The 24593-nt window shown below is 41.6% G+C and overlaps 1 protein-coding gene across 15 annotated transcripts in view; it reads right to left on the bottom strand.

Annotated features, from left to right (window-relative positions):
• Rbfox1 (RNA binding fox-1 homolog 1) overlaps positions 1–24593 on the bottom strand; it is a 1956039-nt gene that overhangs the window by 992894 nt on the left and 938552 nt on the right. The window lies entirely within an intron of this gene.

The following is a 24593-nucleotide window of genomic DNA, read 5'->3' as shown; positions in this document are numbered from 1 at the left end:
GAAACCAGCCAAGGACTTCAGTTAGGAACCAGCCTTTGTGGGAAGCTTCTTGGTAACAACTGGTCCACAGCAAGACAATTTCCCTATGGCATAGACTTGGACACATCTCTGTCATGTCTCTATTTGAAAAAAGAGGGAAAAAGGAAAATTCCTCATCTCAATAAGCAAGCTGGGCATGGTGGTACATGCCTGTTATCCTAGATACCCAGAAGGAATAGGTAGGAGGATCAAGGTCTCAGGTCAGCCTGGGCTAAAGCATGAGACCCTATTATAAAAATAACTGAAGCAAAAGGGGCTGGGGTATGGCTCAAGTGGTAGAACACCTGCCTAGTAAGCGTGCAGTCCTGAGTTCAAATCTTAGTACCACCAAAAAGTACAGTTTATAACGTTGGTGTCTACAATGGCAGAAGATTGTGCTCATGGACTCAAATATAGTCTGGTACTCCACCTTTCAGTCCAGAGTGAGTTTCTTGGGGAAAGAAGGTCATTTTCCTAGAAGAACTCGATGTGCCAAGAGTGGGGTTCTTTCTCAAACACCACATCCCACCAGAACCCATGGTCTGCCTGTCCTCCATTCCTGGGTGAGACCTGCCACAGTGAAGTTCTCCACTGATGGAATTAGGGATACTCCTACCTACATTTTGACCATGTTATCTAGATCCACGATGAAAATGGAGAAAAGAAATCATTGTATTCCCAAATGGAGCTACAAAAGCTTGGTGGCAAGTCACTGAAATCCTTATAGCACATTTCCTCATGGTGCCACCTTTGGTAAGAAAGCCTTTTTCAACCCCCATAAAAAAGTTGGGTTGCTTTGCTTTTGGCTTTTATTTTTCTTTTTGGTACTGTTTGAATTCAGGGCCTTACCCTGGCTAGGCAGGTGCTCTGCCACTTGAGCCATGCACCCAGCCCTTTTTGCTCTAGTTATTTTTTCAATAGGGTCTTGCATTTTGCCCCAACCACCCTACGCCATGATCCTCCTAGTTACGCTTCCTGTGTAGCTGGGTGACTGGCAGGCACCACCACACCAAACTTTTATTGGTTGAGATGGGTTCTCCTGAATGTTTTGCCCAGGCTTGTCTAGAAACATGATCCGTCTAATTTTTGCCTCCCAAGTAGCTGGGATTACAGGTGTGAGCCACTGTGCCCCACCAAAAGCTATGTTTTAATTATAAACTGCCTCTGTATACATGCACAATTCAGGGCTGATAAAATAAATAAAGTGTAGACTGGAGGTGTTTTTCCTCTGCAACCAGGGACACTTTAAACACATAAACATAAAATAATCGTGATAGCAGAACAGCAGTCAAATCTTTGGTTGATCACTAAATGACATACACTTAGCAATTTATTAATCTCATAACTGTCTGACCCAAGGTTTGAGGCTTATGTCTATTTTTCAGATGAAGAAACTGAAGTTGAAGAAGGTTGTCTAAAGTCACACACTGACTTCAAGGGAGAGCTGAAATTTAAAGCCAGGAAGTCTGAAAATCAGAGTTTGGGAAGGTAATTCAGACTTCACTGTCATTCCCTCTGGGAGAAGCAAGGAGCACTTTCGAGGCTCACACATGAGTGAGGAATTAAAGCACCCAGTGGACTCTGGCCAGGTAGGGTGTAGGGTGGGTGGGGGGCCTTTGAGTGGATGGAAGAGGTGTTTCAGGTAAGGGAAACAGTAGGTGCCGTGTGAGAGATTAGCAATAGTCCATAGAGTGGGAGTGTGGGACAGGGTGAAGGCATGCAGGGATGGTGGGAAATAAAGAATGCAGGTCCCTTAAGGTCACATGGTGTCAGTCCTGGAGGTACAGAGAACAACTGAAGGGTTTCATCAGTGAAATGACTGCTTTGGGAGAGATTCATCCTTTCTCAGCAGAGGTTCAATGGCTGGTCTCAAGAGTGTACATATGAACAGTGTAGGTAGCCATTTAAGGATGACTGCAAGGAGGCAGGCAGCCTGTTAGTCTCTGTCTTAGATGAAAGAAAGAGGCTCAGGAGCAGAGGAGGCTGAGCCCATTCCCTCCTTTTGGTTCTGGTGTCATGTTCAGCTGTGGCTGTGTAAGAGGGGCCCTAAGACTGTGACTGAAGAACACAAACCCTATAGCTGAGTGTACAACAGGATGGCCAGGAATGAAAGCTCCTGCTGAATCTTATGCCTCTGCATCCTTGTCTAAAGCATGGGGAGAATTCATCCACTGAGCTCGCACAATCAAAGTGAGGGTCATAAGAGAAAGCAATGTAAAGTTTTGACCATGGCACCCACCGCACAGTAAGCCACTACTGTATGCACGTGTCTGCTTCTTCAATCCTCCCTTCCTCTTTTTCCTTTTCCTTCATTCCTTCATTCCCCCCCCTTCTCTCTCTTTCTTCACAAACCACTGAAGCTTATGCCAATCATGTCCTCCTCTTACTACTGTGTTGTCATCATCATCCTTAGTCTTCTCCTTGTCCTCCTTTCCTCCTCCCTTAAATTATCATTAGGGACTACAGGACTACAGAGGAGGGGAATCCTTCAGCAAGACCCCGGGGATAGATTAGACACAGTGGTAGAGAAGGTGGGACATGGTAAGGTGAGGGCACTGAGAACACATCCAGAGCACCACCTGCTACAGTGCATTCATAAACACATGGGGACAAAAAGGAAAGACTGTGACTGGAGGGCTGCTTTCAAATGAAACATTTAGTTAAGGAAGTATGATCTCAGTAGGGGACTAAACCTGGCAGTTGACGGGAGAGGGAGATAAATACGAGTGGGAAATTGACTGCCCATCCACACTATGAAAGAGCGGAGCTGTCAATCCCCCACACCATACTACAGAGACTGTCAGGAGGCCACGTTTAGATGCATATGGTAAGAGGAGTTGGAGAATGAGAGACAAAGAGATTGAGATAGAGACAGGCAGGGGAAGGGAAGGCAGGAGAGGAAAGGAGAGGGGAGGGGAGGAAAGGGGAGAGGAGAAAGGAGGGAAGAAGATATGAACAGCACCCCTAAACACCTTCCTAAGCAAACAGCATCCTCAAAGGATGCAGGATTATGGTTTTCACTATGTGGATCATTCCAGATCATTCACTGTGGGATTACGGACCAACATGGTCTATGCCTGGAGGTACTGACTTCCCATGAGATAGACATAAGCAATTTGCAGAGCACAGTAGGTGTAGGTCCTGGGATCCTCCATCTTTATTTTCTCCATTTCCATCTCTCACACCAGCCTGGTCTCCATTATGGGATCTCATTGATCCTGACTCTACCTCAAGAGGCAGCATTGGATAATGGAGCCTAGACTAAACCAGTAAGACCATCCCATGTCTTGCTTCCACTGCTCTGTTCTCTGGTGGCCATGAAATCAAAGATGGTGGTGTCATGGTCTCCAAAGTTACCCAGACTGATAAGACAAATATGCCCTCTTCCCCTGAAAAGTGTGGTGTGCAATTTTGAGCCTTGTGGGATGCTACCTGAGCACAAAGATGTGCCCAGAGTAGGTAGAGCTAAGAGAATCACAACTCAGTCCTAACTACAAACAACAGCTGCTACTCACTGGACACTTTCCATGTGGTGACCACTGAGCAAGTGCCAGACTTTTGCAAGCTCAGTTAATCTCAGGTAAAAACCAATGTGCCAGGACCTATGACTCTCATTGGCTTACAGATGAGGTGGCTGAGGTCTCGAGGGTTGCCCAAGATTTCATAGGTAAGAAAGGTTGATAGAGCCAGGATTCAAAGCCAGCTTAGTGAATCAGACTCTTCTGCACCATATGATGTTGACTGATGATATGTTGTATTCCTAAAATGGGGACAGGATGAGGGTGAGAGGTAGGAATTGCTCACACAATCTCTGTGCCCCTTTCCTCCAAAGTACAACACAATCCAGAATCTTCTCTTCCATTGTAAGCAATGGAAGCACGGACAAGGGGCAAAGCCAACTAAGAGTTAACATTCTCTACAGCTAGAGTCCTTCAAACTAAGATCAAGACAATAAGCCTCCTTTTTGCTCTTTGGTACTGTACACGAAGTGAAAGACCTCAAAAACATTCCTATATTCTTAAGAGAACTCCAGGAAGGGGTGAATCCATCCATTGAGACCACTCATGGGCATGCATTGGAGGCAGAAGGCTAAAATAGAGTTTGTGTGAGATTTCTCAAAACATCTAATCTTGGTCTGAAGGATGCCCCACTGGAATTGTTTAGCTAGACTCTAAATATTTCCCATGCTCAACTTTCACCTTGGTGGCCCCTAAAAAAAACATGTCCGAGGTTTGACTATACACTATCTTCTGCCCCATCCAAGGATTGAGTGCCTAAGAGTGAGGTTTCTTTTAAAAAATATGATAATGTATAATTTTGCTGAAGAAATATGTATGTGAGCCTGTCTTTCCTCTTTTCCTAGTGAGGCTAAGTCTTGGCAAAATTTGAACATTATGCCATAGTATTATAGCCCTATGCACTCCTCAATAATGAGCTTGGTCAGCCTCTGTGGTTTACTACAGAAATGAGGTATTTTCAGTGCAAGAAAGCTTTGATAGCTGCATGTTCTCCTTCATGTGTGGATTGTAGACCCTAAAACAAATGCAGTAATATTATGGGGTGCAGTCACAGTAAGGCAAGATCACACACGGCAGGGATAGGGCAAGGGAAGGAAACCAAAAACTTGAATGTGCTTGTTGTGCCCTCTGTATAGGAATGAATAGAGAAATTTTAAACTGGCCAGGGCCACCATGGGAAGGAGACTAGGGAGGAGTGAAGAGGATTAGAGGAGATGAACCAATTGGGGTTGTAATACATGTATGCGTGGAAACATCACAAGGAAACTCCCTGTGTAGCTATCTTTATCTCAAACTGGTTAAAATGTCATTTTTTCTTTTTATCTTTTATCTTTTTTCTTCTACAAAATCAGAGAACAGGAGGGCTGAACAGGTCCTGCCCAGGAGAAGGGTTGGCCCTACTGGGAGTGGGGAGATAGTGCAGAAAGAGGGTAGGAGGACAAATGCAGTGCAAATAATGAATATATGTGTATGTAAATGCAAAAATGATACCTGTTGAAACTGTCCCAGGAATCAGGGAAGGAGGGGATAAAAGAGAGTAGTGGAGAGGGTGAATCCAAGTATGAGATAGTTGATACAATGCAAGAACTTTTGTAAATGCCACAATGTACCCCCACCCAGCATAACAAAAAAAGGGGGGAGGGACTTTGATTTGAAGTCTAGATTCTTCTTTAAGGAAGAAATCCTCTGCTAGAACTTAAATCATCTCTTCTAGACAATGCCTTATCAAAAACTCTGTGACTGTCACAATGTCCTACAGTCCTGTCACTAAGGCAAATTAATAACCACATCTGCAAATTACTAATGCCATCACCTTTAATAACCAGAAGGTTTCTTTCTTCACCAGGGAGGTAGAAAATATTAAAAATTTCCTCTTTGGCACTCAGTTTGAACCAGGGAAATTATCTATAAGGACAATTCACAACAGACACAATTTGACAATAATTATTCATAGCAATGCCAGTTGGTAGTATCCATGGGCTCCTTGCCTCTGCAGACATAAAAACTAATTTTGATTCCAAGAACACATGTTTTAAAATTCCCCCAGGACAGCTCAGTGCCTAGGAAAACAGTAGGAAAATTCCCAGGTTTTTGTTTTGCATATGATGTCATCTACCAAGAGGACACATGTCAGCCATATGCCAGAAAGTGAGAAATGAACAAGAAGCAGAGTATAAATTTTGGGGAATCTGTGTATGCTAAGCCAAAGTGGTTTCTCTCTACTTGCTGTGAACCCCAAATTGCTGGCAGCAATCCATCTGTCTTTCTTTTTGTGGATCTTCCATGGGCTTTTCGACCAATCCATTATAACGTCAGCAGGACTACTGGGCTTCGTCTATTCTCACTCGCAGGTGGAAAAGCCATTCTGATTCACTTTACCTCAAGCATCTCAGGTGCGTTTAACCTAAATGGTGCTTTTAAACCTATATCTCTGTCTCCATCATTTAACAGCTTTGTCACAGCACTAGATGTTACGGGGAAGAGAAGAGAAGCACATATCACAGCTGAGACCCACTCCCCATCTCATGCCTAAAATTATGCTCAGTCGACCACCAGTCAGCATGAAAGAGGGCAGGTCTTGATGTGCTTTGTTTTGTTTTTTTTTCTGCACACAGAAAGCTTTTCAAGGGTGCAGTTGCTACTTAACACATGACCGAAACCTTCAGCATCCTTGCCAGGTACTGGCAATGAATTGTTGTCTTTTTATAATGGTCTTGGACAGTGAGGCAGAGATTTCTCTGTGCTCCAACTTGGCGTCTCTCCAACTTTTTTACTTTATTGCCCAGCAGAGTATCCAGCTGTGTTTGTGGGAGGGTGAGCAATAAAATTCATTTGGGATGGAGTCTCCAGAGGCCTCCCTGTCTCTCATTCTACTGGATTCTCCATCCCAAGGTCTGCAATTGATGCCAGTTTCTTAGGACTCAGTGACCAAATGAATGATGATATTGTGTTGTCATCCAGGCCTGCTATTGCTCTCCTGGTCCCCTCTGTGACCAAAAGCACATGTTTCCTAGCCAAGGTATGGAGCTGGGTCAGAGACTCAGCATGGAGAAAGAGGGCAGACAGAATTGCAGGAGAAACTGGGAGTTGCTGACTGCTGTGGTGCTGCATGTGACCTTCCATGAAGAAAAGCAGTTCAAGTCTCAAAAACACTTCAACTGGAGGTGAGTGAAAGCAGGCTTTCAGACATGCTGGCAGAGCCAGGAATGCTCTGCTAAGGTTATTCAGTGCTGGTTCTTTGAGACAAAGGGGTTAATAAAAAAATAAATCCATAATGAGAAAGAGTGTGCATGTACCCACTTTTCTTCTCTTTCTCCACTGACTCTGATCAAAGAGCCCAGGAAGGAGGAAGCTAGTATCAGCAGCTTCCAGTAACTTTCCACACCCATAGGAAACCGCAGGCACCATCTGAATGACTTTTGTGAGCGTGCATCCCCATCATGGGAGCAAGCACCATTCAGGTCTTGAATTGGAGGTGGCCAAGGGTATGAAGTCACCAACCTCCCACGTGCCTTTGAGTAAGAACCCCCATTACTTACAGAATTCAAGTCCATTATCAGAGATAGTCCTTATTGCAAATCTGACTCTTCCTAATTTTTTTTAATTTATTTTTATTTATTTGGTTTTTGCGCATTATTGGGTTTTGAACTCTGACCTTCAAGCTTGCCAGGCAGTAACTCTACCATTTGTGTTATGCCTCCAGTCCTTTCTGTTTTACTGTTTTTAGGATAGGGTCTCATGTGTTTTTCCCAGGCCAGCCTGGACTACAATCATCCCAAACTCCACCCCTTGAGTAGATGGGATTATAGGTGTGCATCACCATGTCCAACCTAGATGTGTTTTGTCACATACTGACATAGATATTAGGTTTCTCTTGATTCATATTTGCCTGATGTTGTGGGTGTAGCTCAGGGGTAGAGCATCTGACTGCATATTTGCCTTATGTGACTTCTTTCTTTCCTTCCTTCCTTCCTTTTTTTTCTTTTTTGGCAGTACTGGGGTTTGAACTCAGTGCCTCAGGCTTACTAGGCAGGTGCTCTACCACTTGAGCCATGCCATCAACCTACTGAATTTTAAATCTCTTGGTCAGACCTCTTTAAAGCCTTTACTGGAAACACAATTTAGGTGAAATATCTTTTCTGCAAAAAAAGCTCATGGGAAGCTTAAAACAAAACAGAAGAGAATCTTTGTCACTTCCTTGAAATTATATCAGTATTCCCAAAATCAGTGGCAGATTTTAAAATTCCATCAAACAGGATGGCACATTGTACATTTTGAAGTACAATCTTAAAGACCACAAAAATAAAATGTTATAAAATGGAAACTCAATTTACTTCTGAGAAACCAGGACTCAGACAGAGTTAACATCATTAAGCATCTTTATTATTGACTTATTATTATAAATGACAAATGTCTTTGAGTTTAATCTTCACTCCTAAGTACTGCAGATAATTCTTTCTGTAAATGTAGGGGTAGAGTGTTCTAAGACAAAGAAATTGTGATGTAAAGGGTTGTAATGACCTTGGCAAGTTTTAACATGAGCAGGAGAAAGATAAAGGTTAGGGAAGAGTGAAGGAAAAACAAAGGACTAGGAAATAAAAGTCTTTGAAGCAGACAGAGCCCAGATGTTGTGGGACCTTACACATGGCAATCTTTTCTTTTTCCTCTTTCTATTTTTTTTGTCTAAGCATAATTGGACACTGTTGGATCATTTTAAGTTGGAGATTAACTGAATTTATTTTTTGTTGTTTTTGAAGATATAGCATTGTATTAAAAGCACATAATATAAAATTTATGATCTTGTTTCTAGGTAGATTAAATAGTGTTCATGTTTTTTCACATCATCATACACCTGATCTTAAGAATCTCTTTCATCTTGCAAACCTGAAACTCTGTACTCATAAAAAGTTAGCTCCCAGCTGGGTGCCAGTGGCTCAGCCTGTAATCCTAGCTACTTGGGAGGTTGAGAGAGGGAGGATCACAGTTTGAGACCAGCCTAAGCAAATAACTTGCAAGATCCCATCTCCAAGAAAAAAAATAATAACCAGAGAAATTGGACTGGAAGTGTGGTCCAGGCAGTTGAGTGCCTGTTTTCCAAGTGCAAAGCTCTGGGTTCAATCCCCAGTACTACAGAAACACACACACACACACACACACACACACAAACTCCCTCTAACTCTCCTCTAAGGCCCTGGTATCACTGTACTTTCTGTCTTTATGACCATGGCTACTTTATCACCTCATATAAGTGGATGCCTACAGTATTTGTCTTTTTGTGATTGTCTTGTTTCATTCAGCATAGTTTCTCCAAGTTCATCCATATTGGAGCATGAGCCAGAATTTCTTTCCTTTTGAAGGCTGAGTAATATTCTGCTGCATGAAGAGACCACATTTTGTTCATCCACCCAAGTTGGGTTACTTCCATCTCTTCCTTGTGACTAGTCCAGCTGTAAAGGCACATGTGCAACTGATTAATGTTTTCCATGTAGTTAATGGGTGGGAAGAAAGCAAAGGCAGACCCTGGAGAGTCCAAATAGGGAGGTGCAGAGGTAACTTGGACCCAGGGTGTAGCCATGGAAACACTGAGAAGTGGAGATCCGGGGGGCCTTGGAGGCAGGGTCTGAATGACAACCTGACAGATGAGTGAGGTCAAGTGAAGGAAAGGGAACAGACTGGCAGGAGAGCTGCAAGACAAGGAGCTCAGAGTCTGGCACCTCATAACCCCTCCATAATTGTTAGCTGCTGCTGTTGCTATCTTAATCCCATGTCATCTGTCATTACTTAGAGTGGTAGACACTATGGCGAGGTGCAGTGTAGACTCTACTCTAGGGCTGAGGTGTCAAAGTGTATAACAGCATCCTGTGAACCTGGTCCATCTGTGTTCACAGTGCTGAAATCTTGATTCACCGTCTTCCTTCTCACTGTCTTCACCGGTGGCATCCTCTCTGTGTTCTCTCAACCCTGGTCAACTCACACTGGCACTGGCTTTACCCAAGCTCTGGCCTGCAAGCCTGCAGGTATTTAGGTCTGAAGACTCGATTCTCCCTTCCAGCCTCCCCTCCTTGCAGCTAGTTGTTTTCACACATGCTCCTCCCTCCATTCTTTCTCCTCCGCTAGGCATCCTCATCTTCCTCTCCCCAAGATCCCCTCCTCCTCACCTCCTGATGTCTGGAAGACTCCTCTACCACCACCAATCCACCACAGGATAACTCCCAACATTCCTTCCACCCTCAGCTTTGGATCACTTTCTTTCAGTGGGGCACAACCTAAGCTGTTCAAATTCAGGCCAGCTCTTTAGCTAACTGCTTTCTTGGAACCAGAGCCTTTTTTCTTGTCTCACCGGGTCATTATGCTGTATTCTCAAGTCCTGCATCATAGATTCAGCCAACTGTGGATAGAAAATATTGGGAACAAATTTGCATCTCTGCTGAACAGGTAGACTTTTTTCTTGTCATTATTCCCTACAGAACACGGTCTAACAGCTATTTCCATACCATTTACATTATATTATAAGTCTTCGCGTGATGATTTGAAGTATACAAGAGGATGAGTGTAGGTGATGTACAAATACCACACCATGACAGATAAGGCACTTGAGCAGCCTTGGATTTGGGTATCCACCAGGCCCTGGAATCAATCCCTGTAGATACTGAGTGATGAATATCCAGATTTGCTGTAGTGATTGTGTGATTTTTTTTTCATCTAACCTATCTTCACACTCAAATGTATGTTCCTAGATACAAAGACTCTTATAATTTTTCCCCAATTTAACACTGGCAGCAAAACAATCCCTAATGCTTAGTAGGACCTCAATACATTTGGAAGAAATGAATAAGTTACAAGGGCAAGCATTCCCCAGAAACACTCATGCCCTTGTATGTGAGCCTTCTCTTAAGCTCTGAGTTTCCAGTCTGTAGCACAGAACCCTGCACTTTTTCCTCTGCACATTTCATACAGAAGTGTTCCCTCTGTGCCCTTAAATGGGAAGAGTTTTTAAGGCTTGAGTGAACATTATATCAATTTGGCATCCTCTCACCTTCCTCCAGATATACTCCAACACTCCCTAGTCTCTGCATGGCTGAGGACAGGTGGGGAAAATGACTATGATTTTAAAAATGCATCAGGGAGTACCTAATAGGTTCTAAAAATCCCAGTTTTATCTGGGATTTTTAAAACTCCTATTCCTCCAGGATATAATAGGGACATTTTGTTTCCAAGTACTGCTCTTCTTGTTAGTTATATAAAAGGTTCTTCCCCAAAAGCCATTTTTTACTAATCATGAATATGTGTAGTTTTAGACTTCTTTTATAAACAAAGCTCGATTGAGTTATGAATGTCAGAGTGAGAAAGAGAGTCTACAAGCTTTACATTTCTGCCACTGATTGTGACATACTGAAAGTGACAACCATGTAAAAGTGATTGACAATCAACAGCTTCAAGGAACTCTTCAGATCCATCCACTGAGCAAGAAACCACAACCAGGGCAGAATCCCCAAATCTGGCAAAGAGAAAAACAACCAAAAAAATGAACTTCATTTTTTTTAAAAATAGAATCACTAATTTGACACACTTTATCCTGTTTTTGGAGAATAAAGTTTGCAAGTATGCAATTAAATGCATTTCCATGAGTTTTCAAAAAACCAAGATGGCTATGGGAGAGTGCATACTCACATTTGCCCATCTATCCCCTGACCTGAGGTGTCAGACAGGATGCAGGATGCAGTATATTTGAAAAATGGTTTTATCTGCCTGTATTCTGAACTCTCTGCACTTTAATTGAGTGCCATTTAGCTTCTCATTTAAAAGAGCATCTCTTATTCTATCACAGCCCCCATAATCTGCATCCATCCCCATGCCGACAGACGCATAAATCTAGTACCTGCAGAATCAGAAAGGCAAATGCATTAGATTCCAAATGATCTTTGAAACGGACTGGCTCATGTTTAAGGGCAGGAAATGTAAAGTTGGAGTCTATGCAGTGGTGCCCTTGATCTGAAGCAAATAGATTCCCAGCAGGAGGGCTGAGAGGTTGCTCTGAATCAGACACACTTGTCAGACACCATGGGTGCTGGCTCTGTCCTGCAAGCTTGCAGTGCTCCCTGGAGACATGTGGGGTCTTACCTTGGGGATACATGGTGGTGTCACTACAGACATATGACCACCTTACCTCTGGGCTGCCATTTCTCCAAAGGAAGAAAACAAAGCAAAAATATTAGCACCAGTGTTTAACAGAGAATGATAAGGAAGATAGTTAGGTATGAAGTGTTATGAAGGGAGGGATGACACACAGTCTTGGATGATGTAAGAAAGATGTTGCTCAAAGGAAATCCTCCACACTGGCTATCATCTTCAGTGTGGGGTTTGTTTCAGAGGACTGGGATGGGTGGCCTTTATCACTTCCCTGCCTCGTGAATCTTTTCAAGGTGGTTCTACAGCATCTTCCTTGCTCTTTATTGGCTGTGTGACTTGCTGTGGCTAACCAGGCATTAGCAAATGTGATGTAGGCAGAGGCTAGAAAGTATTCATGAGCTAGGAATTGCTGTGGCTGCACTTGAACTCTGAGTCTCAGCCAGCCTGCTGAAGATGCCACACAGAGGAAACCAAGGTACCCCAGCCCATCTCCATTTACATGAGTGAAGCCATTCAACACCATCCAGCTCTGTCCAGGGGTATGAATGAGCCTGGGTGGATCCAGCAAGGGAACTGCCTAGCCAGAAAAACATGAGCTAGTGGATGGCTTTTGTCTTAAGCCACAAGCTGTTGAAAGCATTTGTCATGTAGCAAATGGCAACTGTTATGAAGACAAAAGTGTTAGGAATCCCTGAGCTTCTGCAATGTCCTTTTCCACTTAAGTCCAGACAAGTGGAGGAGAGATTCCAAAAGACTATTCATAGATAACTACACAGACTAGTGTGGGACTCGATGGGTAAAATTCACTTTAACATTACTTTTTTTGGAAGTGATGAATGCCCAGGGCAAAGAAATCAGTGCATGCCAAATGGCATATAACAAATTATTCAGGTCTTCCCACCATGAGCTCCTAGCATCTTTCCCTGAATAATCACTGTGTTAACAGTTCTTTGTATGTCTTTTCAGATCTCAATGCGTCCAGATGCAGTGACATTATTACAGCATACACATTGCTCTGTATCTCCCCAAGTTTCTCCACTTACCCACACCCACATTAACAGCTCAGCTGATTTCATATTTATTGTCTTTTATAATGGCACATTTAGGCCTGCTCATTGTTTAAGTGGCTGCATAAGATGGCAGTGTTCAAGTTGTAACACAGGATTGATATAAAACAGACATAACCCCAGTTAGCACTTGGATTTCATCCAGAACCAGCAAGACCAAGAAAGAAGGCTCTGAGATCCATTTCTACAGGTGACCCATCAGGGGGCACCTGCCCCCCTAGAGGAGGTGAGTCCCACACAGGAGACAAGTGCTGGTGATAAAAATGAAAAGAAGTATAAGAGCTAAAAATGGAGGAGTTCCGTGTACAGCCATGCTGGCAAATGCATCCACCATCGGGGCATCCTCTCTCCTCTTCTTATGTAAGTGAGTATGCATTTCCTATGTGCCAGTTACTAGCTTAGGTCTTAGATACCATTCTTCTGAGATGGGTTCTTATCACCATTCTAAGTCTCAGCAAACTGAGACTGAAGAGGGTGGAATAACTTACTCCTGGTCTTTAGTGGTGGTGTCAACCACATGTCCTGATTCCATCACTGGTTGGAGTTGGGGTATACTTCTCTGGCTTTTCCTAGGCAATATCAGAGGGACAAAGTGACAGTCTTCGAAGAAGGCATACCAGAGTTTCATCTTTCTCTGGAACATAACCTGTGAGCTGATGTGGGACCCTACAGATGGATCTGTGTTCTTCCCATTAGAAACATCTAGTAGAACTGCATCAATTTTTTCTATTATCCTCCCACCACCTAAGGGCAATGTCTGAAGGACAAATGAGGTAATGTTTTGGTTCCAGTTATAGAAAGTTCTGTTAAGGAAGCAATGACACCATCCATTTCCAGGAAACTAGGAAATGGGACCTCATCCCAAGGAGCTCTGGAGCAAACATTCAAGGTCAACTGTACTCAGCTAGAAAACAAACTGGGCCACAGCAGTGATCTCATCTATTTCATTCACCAGGGTCCCTCTGTACCAGCAAGGTGTGCTCTCTAGGGTTTAGTGGATCAATTAATTAATGGATCCAGAAAAGAAGGAAAGCCTTAAAAGCAGATGGAAAATCAAGAAGGATTACTCCCAGTGTTAATGAAGAGCCTCATGGGAGAGCAACCTATTTTAATAACTTAGAAAAGAATATGATAAAGACCTAGTTGTCACCCAGGACAGAGTCCAATAAATACCCATGAAATGCATGAATGTCTTAAAAGAAGATCAGAGCATTTAATAAAAGTAACCATTGTCTAGAAGATCATTAAACTGGTAAGACAAGGACTCAACAATATCAAAATGCATTATATCAGTGCAGATAGAGGATATAATAATTCATACTGAAAGCTGTTGAATAGTGGGGAGTGGGAGGAAAGGGGTAAGGGAGAGTAATGGAAGAGGTTGAAATGACCAAAGTAAAGTATATCACACGTGGGATACATCAAGAAACCCTTTTTAATATTGACTTTGGAATTAAAAATAAAAGACAGGACTATAAAATAGGTACAATATGTAGGGGTTAGTTGTGGGAGAGGGAGAGAGAATGGAGGAGATGAAGATGAGAGAATATGGTTAATGGGTTTCATATACATACAGGAAATAGAAGGATGATGCCTCTTTGAGTTGCTTTAAGAGGGGTGGGGAGGGGAGAAGATGGGTGAGTATAATCTAACAAATCTAAAATGTAAGGCTATTTGGAAGTGGCACATTGAGTACCTCCTGTACAATGAATATATGTGAATAAAAATGAAAAAGAAAAGCAAGGAGACATGTCAAAAAGACCTGTAACTATCAAGCTGGAGTGGGGCAAGGGTCAGGCCAGAGAGCAGAGAATGAAGACAACCTCTTTTCCCCCTTTAGCAGGGAGCCCAACACCCCCTCCCTTGCTGGCACATCTCTAGGAAGTAGAGGTTCTCCCACAGAGAGCAGGAAGGAGAAAGGGATATGACTGGACCAACAGCACCAGCCATAAGGTTAACACGGTGAATAAAATTATTCCCAAAGGGCTGAGATAAAAATGACATTAATGTACAAGGTCAACTTCAAAACACTGTGACTTATCTTCTGCTCACATATCAACACTGGTTTATCTTTGGTAGGTAGAATGAAAACACCTTGTCATGTGGTGGATGTCTCCCAGGTGCATGCCTGGGCTCAATCCCATCTCTTGCTCCTCTGCCAGCCTCTGCATTTATTATATTCCCTACACTTCAATTGCTTCTTAGCTTGGTTTGGTTCCTTTCCATGGCTGGATGCTAATTTCCTTGAGGGAAGGAACTCCACGGTGCTCACGAGATTATGGAACATCTGTGAGAGATACTTAATCATATTTCTGAGAAGGTTGACCCATGGCCAAGTGCAGGGTACTGGAGATGCATTTTTCAATTCACTGTGTTACTGGTGAGTTGATAATAACATAGAAGCATTTACTGAATATCCTTCGAGGCTGTGTGTGTGTGTGTGTGTGTGTGTGTGTGTGTGTGTGTGTGTGTTCATGCACATTTGTGTGTGCCTGTATTCAAGCCTACATGCAAAACAGAATATAAACACACTGGTGCATGGTGTGCTGAAAACAGATGGCAATCTTCCTTCTGAAGATGTCATTGGGTTCTGAGGTATTTTGCCAATTAGGAAGAGGATAGAAGGTCCTGTTTTTATAATCTCAGCACAACGATTAGGTTTTTCAGGAGAGCTGGCATTATTCAACAGGTGCTAGACAATATGCCAGAATAAAGACTTTCAAGAAAGGCTCCCTTACCTTGTTTGTAACCAAGGAGAATGACGTCATCTACGAATGGTTGACAAACACAAATGAGAAGCATTGTGCTAATTTGGTGCTGAGGATTTTCTACAACAGAGGTCCCGAGAGACGCTGACACCCCTCCACTTGCAGGGGCAGATGGGCACGGAGTGAGTCCTTCTCCAAAGAGAAGTTGCCCATTGTGCTCACCCTCACTGCATCCTTTTGCCTGTCTCCTTTGTAATGTAAGCAGGTGACAACTTCATTCAGCTGTTAGCAATGACAGGAGGTATCGATTCCCTGAAAATGCCCTCACGATGGAGACTGGGACACAAACCATAAATGGAGACTTTCAGATTCCAAGTGAAATTACAGTTTGCCCTAAGAGATTGCACAATAAATCAGGTAGAAAACCAGCCAACATAGGACTCTGGGGTCACTGAAGTGATGTTGACACATTACAATAATGAGAACTTGAAATACCTCATGCCCTATTGATTTTTAAGCTGAATCATCCCCACTGCAGATTACAAGACTCTGTCTTGGAATCATAACCCACGTGGGAGATGCTGATGAAAAATATACCCGATCCAATCAAATGAAAAGCTCTACTTGTTCTTATTACCAAGTTAATACCAGTGTCCCTAGGCTGTAAGATAGACACTTAACCTACAAAGGAAGGAAAAAATACCCGATTTTTTCTTTTAATTAAAATTTTTCATACCTTTTTTTTTATACTTGGCTCTTTGCTGTACCTCTACAGTAAAATATACCCCAAAGAAAATGGACATAATGGCTCAATTAGTGCATAAAAGGCAATTTCTTTATGCTCTTCTAATTCCAGGGTGGCTTTCAGATTCCTTGTATCACCATATCATTTCAAAGAATGGAAAATCATGTCATAACAACCAACTTATTTCCCAGTCAATAGGAGAAGATGCATTCCACCAGCATCCAGCATCCACTGCAAACAAAGAACGCCTGGCTGATCAGTTCTTTTTCCCTGAAAAGTGCTCTATGAAGCTGAATAAACACAGTTGTGGGAGGCCAAATGGTGACATAAGTTAATTACTAACCTGTCACACAGTCATAGAATGGTAATAATTTATTTTCACTGTTGCATTAACCACAAGTCTCTTTTTTTTTTTTTTGCCAATGGGGTAGGTTAGGGGAATAGGTTCTAGAACGTTGTTACTGGCTGTATACCCTGTATACAGTGGGGTCAGTATTTTAGTTGGGGGCTGAGATATAAACCATGACATTGCTTTTACTCTGCATACTGATCTGGCCATAATTCAAAACAGAATCACTCACATATCTTGGCTTTGGGAAGGGGGAATTAGCTGGCAGGAATGGCACTGCCTTTCCTCCATAAGACTCTGAAAACATCACCCAATTATTATAGATATAATTATCACTTAAATTAACCAGGACATTATAAAAACTCTAGCATAACCCTTTGTGTTTTGTACATTCTTGAAAACACTCATGGGGGGTGCGATATGGACAGGCATTGTGCTAGAGAGTAATTTTATATTGTTTACCTATTCTCTGTCTTCGTGAAGTTTGCAGCCTATCATCACAATCTAATTGTTGGATAAACACCTGCAGGAAAATCCTTGGGTCCAAAAGGCATTGATTATAGAATGAATTCTCACACCCTTCTGAGCAGTTGACTGCAATAAATGAACAGAGTTTAGAAGCTAAGAGGCCCTTCTTTTCTCTTTCATATCCCAAGTTTTTCCTCTACTAACCTGATCCAATGATGTCTGGCTCCCTTTTGCTACTTTATATGATTGCTTAGAAATCTCCCAAAATTCAACTCTTCATCAATTTTATCACCCTCAGAGTAGCTCGCTGGAATTATTATCTTTTCACATGGGTACAGGCTATTTTTGCATATGTTGTTAATTCATTAATTGGAAAACAAGTGACTGATTTTATGTACTTTGTCATACTTTTCAGTAAAAAATATTTTGAAAATACAGAAAGGAAGGCTTGAGGCCACCTCTATGATCCTGCTTTCTCATTGTACTTTTTGTTTGTTTGTTTTCTTTATTTAGAAGTACTGGGATTTGAACTCGGGGCCTTGCACCTACCACTTGGGCCACATATCCAGCCCTTTTGTGCTTTAGTTTTTAGATAAAATCTGATGGTTTTTCTCTCAGGACAGTCTTCTATCCTCCTACCTCTACATCCCGCCTACCTGGGATCACAGGTGAACACCACCACAGCTAGCTTATTTATCTAATGGAGCCTTCCTAACATTTTGTCTGGGCTGGCCTTGAACCAACCTCCACCTTCAGAGTAGCTGAGATTATAGATGTGAGGCACTGCACCCAGCCTTTATTATAGCACTTGCAAGAGCTATTGTTCTCATCTTCTCATTGACTTCTTTCAGCCAGCCCCTCTCTCAGGTTTGATAAGAGTCTATCTATTAAGTTTATTCACAAAGTTATAAAGTAGGCAAGAAGTCAAGAAGAAAGTCTGCAGAAGACCCCAAGTTCACTGACACATTTCACCCACCTGCCTAATCTTATACATCTCAGCTAATAAATACAACTATGAGAAAACCTGGTCTGAGGAAGGCATTTAACACTCCTCTTCTCCTTCCAGCCTCACTTATAAAATACTGAGGATAGGCATGTTGGAGGACATTTGCTCTATCTATTGTCAAATCCTGATATCCTCAATACTAACTGTGTGATCATAGGCAAATTACCTTCTGAAATCCCAAATCCTTATTCGTAAAAGATAGACAATGAGCACCCCTGCCACATAAGGTGTTTGGGAGGCTCACACAAGCCACTGATGTGTGGCACCTTGCACAGCACTTGTCAGACGCTATACCCAGTGCACCTAGCTGTTTTTTTTTTTTTTCCCAAGAGCATCTGTGCCTGAGCTTGGAGGAACTTGCTTTGATTTTCTGAGCCCAGCACAGCGAGGGGCAAGGTGGTACACTGACATGGTTAGACTGCCATGTCTAAGCTGATACATTCAAGTGGGCAGCCAGCATTGATTCCTGTCTAATTGCTTCTCTATTAGCAAGGCTCCAAGGTGGCTATTAAAGGGAAGGCCTGAAAAACAGTTCTATCTGTTTAAAAACACAATCCAGCTACTCTAGCAATATAAATGCCTGCCACAAAACTGGTTCCCAATCACAAATGAATGATTAAAAAGTCCACAGAAGCATGTGAATGAATGAATGAACAACAGATAAAATAAAAAAAAGTCCCCGAAAATAGGTAATACCATGACTTCTTTTCAAAGAGAGCTAATGATTCCATAATTTACACCAACCATCTAGTCTAAAATTATAGAAGTAACTGAGCATGTGCCAGATATAAATACCCATTATAAACGCCAATGTATCACCCATGATATCTCAGTCCCCTGTCTTCTCTCTCCACAATGCCCAGAGTAGCACATATCTTTCTAGTTAACATTTCATGGAATTTTTCCATAAACATACACTTGTCCTTGTCTTCAACATTTCTTCCCATCAGTGCAACAGATGGCTTTACACTGAAGCATATGAAAATATTAAATACTTTATAAGCCTGGTGGAGGGTGTCTTTGGAGGGATGCAATGATTAATACAAGACAGTCACACAGGGTCTGGTTTGAAACAGGAGCCCTTGGGTTCTGCTGATGAGTAGATGAGGTCAACTATGAGATCCATGCTTTCACAGAAGTCAGGACCAAGGGAGAGTGGCTCAGCTCACCAGAGGACAGCTATGGGCCACGTGGGAAGGCAGAACATACCGCTATGCAGAGCTGTGAAATATTTCAGTGCATAACCAAAGGAGGGCTGTGAAATCCACTTCTTGAAGATCCAAAAAGCCAGAAGAAGCATCCATCTGTCTGAGATGGCCAAATAAAGTAAATGCTGAGACAGAGCAGGGGACCAAATAGTGATAAGGTCCACTCGGTGACCGTTCTATATACCCAAGTCCGGTACAATTTCTTTTTGGAGCCAAAATGATAAAGATGTTAACCAAAATGCATGTTGCCTCATCAGCCAACCAGGTTTCTGACCAGAAATTTACACAGAGTGGTAAAAAATAGGGGTTCTCAAGCCAGCTGGTTACTTCTTAGAAGTGTAAATAAGAGCAACACGTGCTTCACAAAGCTGTCGTGAGGACAAATATCTTTGCATACATAACAGCCTTAGGACCCAGACCACTAGCATATGTAGATGCTACTTAAGTGTTGGCTATGCTGTAGGACTATGCTTATGTAGAAATGACCATTAAGATGCAGGTATTGCTTTGTGTGCAATTGGCATTGACTTCCAATGTGCACGACATATTGAAATGTTTTGCAATGTACACGAATCAAAGATTCCCTAAGCTTGCTCCTGGGCTCTCATCCTGGAGAACTGAAGCTCATGGTCATAAAATACACAAATGTTCACAGTAGCTTTGTGTGGAAGAGGGAAATCACCCCGAGGTCCTTTAATAGGTGAGTGGTTAAATGTGGCGCATCCCATGACTTGGGATATTACTGAACAATACAAAGGAACAAACCCCATAGACATATGGTAAGCAAATAAGCCAAACCCAAAAGGCTAAATACTGTGTGATTCCATTGCATAACACTTTTGAGAGGGCAGAATTTTAGAAAACAAAGGGCAAAGTAGTAATTGATCGGGGTTAGGGATGGGGTGGCGGTTTTAGGACAGGTATAGGCAGATGTGGTTATAAATGTCTTCTTGTACTACAGGAAATAACATGGATGAAATGATGCAGGACATGTAATAATAACTCAAAGAGTCATAGAAATACCACAAAATAGAGTGACTGCTAGTATGTATGCTACATGTAAATGATTCATCAGTGAATCCTTATATTTTAAAGGTAGCTAGTTTTTAAATAAGAAATCCATCATGCCTAAAACAATGGGGGATCCTTGGGAAGGAGCTACCATTATGGAGGAAGACATGTAAAGCTACAATACATTTGCTCAAGTCTCATAAATCTAAATGCATACACGCATGTAAGAAATTCTGAGGTATTTGAACAAGACCAGTGGACAATAGCAATGTTACTAGCTTGGATAGATAGTGATGGTAAGGTTTTGCAAAAGATGACCATTGAGGAAATTACTATTGTTGGAGGAAAGTGTTCAAGAGGTTTCTATGTGTTACTTCTTACAACTACATGAGCTACAATTATTCCTAGAAAAACTTTAATTGAGAGACCAGGACATTGGCACACATCTGCAATCCCAGCTACTAAGAGGCAGAGGTAATAGGAACGTGGTCCAAGGCTGGCCCTGGCAAAAGTAGAAGACCCTATCTGAAAAACTAACTAAAGCAAAAATGGTTGCAGGTGTGGCTTATGTGGTACAGCACTTACCCAGCAAGCACCATGTCCACGTCCAAACCCCAGTACCGCCAAACAAAGACCTCAAGTGAAAATAGTATCAAAGGTGAAAGTTTAAGTTTGACCACCCTCCTCCCTCTACTTTCTGGCATTAAAAGAAAACAATTAAGAGTCACCCTGGATCCACTGAATTGCAAAATATTTAATAAATTGCAAAATTATGATTGCTTCTATTTAATATTGCATGAATCATGCTGATCATCCCTGCCTTTTGTGTATTCAGTTGCATGTCACAAGAAGCTGAGCTCTGCAGAGTGAAGTGCCCAGGTTTCTGAGGCAAGGTGAACAGTGCCTGTCTTTCTCTGAAGTGTTTTATTATTCTGAGCCAGGCCAGCTGAATCTCCCAAGGTATGAAGTTCAGCTGAAGATAAAAATATTTTATCTGCCTTTACAGCAAATTGAAAGGCTATATAAAGGGTTTTGTTATTGCAGTGTTTTCATAAATATATAGTAAACATCTTTCACAGTGGGAAATTCAGCACAAAACACAATTTTCATACATGGCCATTCATGTGGCTTGCACAGGAGATGAAATGACCCAGTGATGGATAAAAAAAAATAATAGTATACAACTTCTAGCAGCCTACGGTCCCTGACAGATGCACCCAGCTGGGAGGATAAGGATCAGAATTTTGCAGTAGCACCAATGAATAACTAGTGTGTGCAGTATTGGAGAATTTGCCTTTCTTCTGTTGTTGAACCATTATGGTTAACATTTAATCATTTCTAGAAATCACCAGCACCCAACCATGCCATCCCAGAGAGCAGACTGACCCCAGACTTTTGCCAAAACATAATTTTGAATAAAGTTACTTTTAAGTTTCTTTGATTTCTTTTAAATCTCTCTTAAGTACATTTTCAAAATAATTTGTGTGCCCACATAGAACATGGACTATCTATCTTGATATCTAAACTGACCTATATCAGCCTTGGGATGGAGAGGTGATTATGAGAGGCTTTCCAAATGGAAGCTTGTTATTTTTAAGATATTCTCTATTATTGAAGTAGTGTATGTTTTGTGTCCATAAAAAAAGAATAAAGGTATAAGTCTTAGAAGCAAAAATCTCTTTTCCTGCTTACTTCTCTCCTAGTCACACACTGTTTCCTCCAAAATAACCACTGTTCATAATTCCTTAGTTTCCTTTGGTAATCTCTCTTGCATCAACGTAAGATATTTGCATGTGAAGTTTCTCTAACAAATGTCTGAAGTCTGAGTTCTTATTTATTTATAACCTCTTAGACATGTTTCCAATTCACACTATTTTGCTTTATTCTGGTGATTCTTCTTGGCACCCAGTCCCCTCTTGTTAGGCATTTACTTTGCTCTGGTGTTTCTTTCCATCACACACTGGGCTGCAGTAAACCAACTTGTATCTTTGCGAACTCCAGTGGTCACACAAGTTCTAGAGGTTGAGATGCTGGATCAAAAAGCCTGTGCTTTCTTTTGGAATTTCCACACTGTCCACTACAAATGGAGGTATCACATTTCACACTCCAACAGCATATGAACTGGCTTCATCAAATGTTACTTTCCAATTTGATATATAAAACTTCCTTATATAGAGATGAGTGTTTTACATACACACATATATCGATTTTACATATACAGATACATATATGCATAAACATATTTCCAAATACTTGGTTATTTGTATTTTTCTGGAAACTATATTCATGTCCTTTGCCAATTTTCCATCTCTGTCATTAATCAGTTTACATATCCAGCCAGCCAGCCACTTCATTTATCAACCCATCCACCCACATATTCTGCAAAGATCATAGGGGTCACAGGACTTTCTAGGGCTGAACCAATCTCATGACCTATGTCAGATTCATTTTTCACCAGTGTTACAGCAGTGATTCCCTATAATAGCCTTGAGTCAAAAAGAAAGAGGAAAGGAAATGAAAAGAAGGGAAGGGAAGAGAAGGAGAAAGAGAGAAAACTGGTGCCTTGAACTCATGAAGTTTCAAATTTGATTACCAAATCTACTAATTAGCTGTTGGTACCCTGGAAAAAAATCACCCCAAGATTTAATCTTCCCTCCTGAAAAATGGGTATCACAAAATCTGACAGGGCTGCTGGGAGTTGTCAACTCAGTAAGGTACATCTGGGAAGCAGCACAACATATTGTGCATTGCAAATATCAGCCAATAGTATCAGCAGGAAGGATGACGTCCAACTGTATACATCAAACAACTAGTAGCGCATCCCAACAAACTTGCTTTCCTTTCGTATTAGCAGAATTTGAAGTCTCAACCTCTTACAACACTGTTGCAACCCCTATTTTTTTAGCTTCCTGGAAAGTTTGCAAGAAGGGCTCAAGAGAAATCCATCTCCTCCTGCTGGGTACACTCTTTGATGGCTCACGAACTTTATCACTAGCCATCTTTATTCTAAAAGCAGGTCCACGTTAACATGTGGAATTATATTAGAAATCTATCCCACTGAATATAAAATTTAAATGGCTATTTGAATTGTGATTTCCTGTTCTTTCTTTCCTTTAGTCCCTTAAGCTATATATACACATCTTATTTAATATATATAAGCTACAAATAAAAACCAATTTATAAATACATATTTAATAAGTTCTATATGTGTTATATAACATATATCTATATTGACAATCTAAATTTTAGTTCTGCAGCTCATGAGACACCATCTCTAGACCTAGCTGGTGGGCCTTGATTATGTGTGTTTACTGCCATTTATTTTACCATGGAGTAACAAATTCTGGTTTCATTTTAAACCATTTCCTGAACTGACACTTACAGAAATAGGTATTCCACAAAAGCCAATTTGATGAACTGTATTTAAAAGGGACATTTGATGATAATGGATCCAACATCAGCCTTTTGACAGTTCTGAAATGGGATTCACTCTTTGCTTCCTTTGTTCAAATTCAAGTTCATTGGGCCTGAAACATACAGGAAGAACAGTAATGGCTTCCACTTCCAGTCCAGTTCCTGGACTGTCCCTGTCCCCAGGGACAGTCTTCACCAATTTTTTTTTAAGCATTGCTCCTAGGTCAGACCCAAGCTAGTCAAGAGCAGCCCTTTCCCTCTCATGTAAGAACAATCCATGGCTTGTCTCTGTTAAAATGCAGCCTACTATCATAAGCTGTGATCAAGCATCTTCAAGCTTTTCCCCAACAGATATCCATGTCCCAACACTTCAATAATGCTCAAGTTTGGATGGAAATGCTGAGGGGACACTTGGCACACAACTGATGTCTGTCAGATCTGAAGTTCCCGCTGCCTGCAGTTTGTATGCAAGATGTTTCAAGTGAACGTCTGAACACATGCAGGTTCCTGAGAAGAGACTGCTAAACATATAAATTCCCCCACCCATTCAACTGAGGTTTACTGAAGTTTCCTTCTCTTATTTTGGTTTCCTGGATACTCCGTGTATATATGTTTTAATTTCATGCTTGCAAAAATTCATTCTGTCTCTCCTCTCTATCACACCTCCCCCCCCTTTTTTCTTCTAAGGCAGAATAAAATGTGTCAAATTGACACTTCTATTTAAAAATCAACTGAAATTGTTTTTCTTTTCCTAGCATTGGCTACATGCTAAGAATTTAACAGAGAATAAAATAATCCTGGTCCTTCCCGGGCTTACGCGAGAGAGGGAAAATAAACAAAGTGGTGAAATGAAGAATAAACTGGGAATCAATATGCCCACACCCTCCACAACTGACCTGGCATGGACCACCCTGGGCTCCCTCAATAATTCTAAGAGCACCAGGAAACCAA

This window comes from Castor canadensis, chromosome 17 (genome assembly GCF_047511655.1).
Source record: "Castor canadensis chromosome 17, mCasCan1.hap1v2, whole genome shotgun sequence".
In the NCBI taxonomy this organism is placed as follows: domain Eukaryota; kingdom Metazoa; phylum Chordata; class Mammalia; order Rodentia; family Castoridae; genus Castor; species Castor canadensis.
This window is presented reverse-complemented; position numbering and strand designations above follow the sequence as displayed.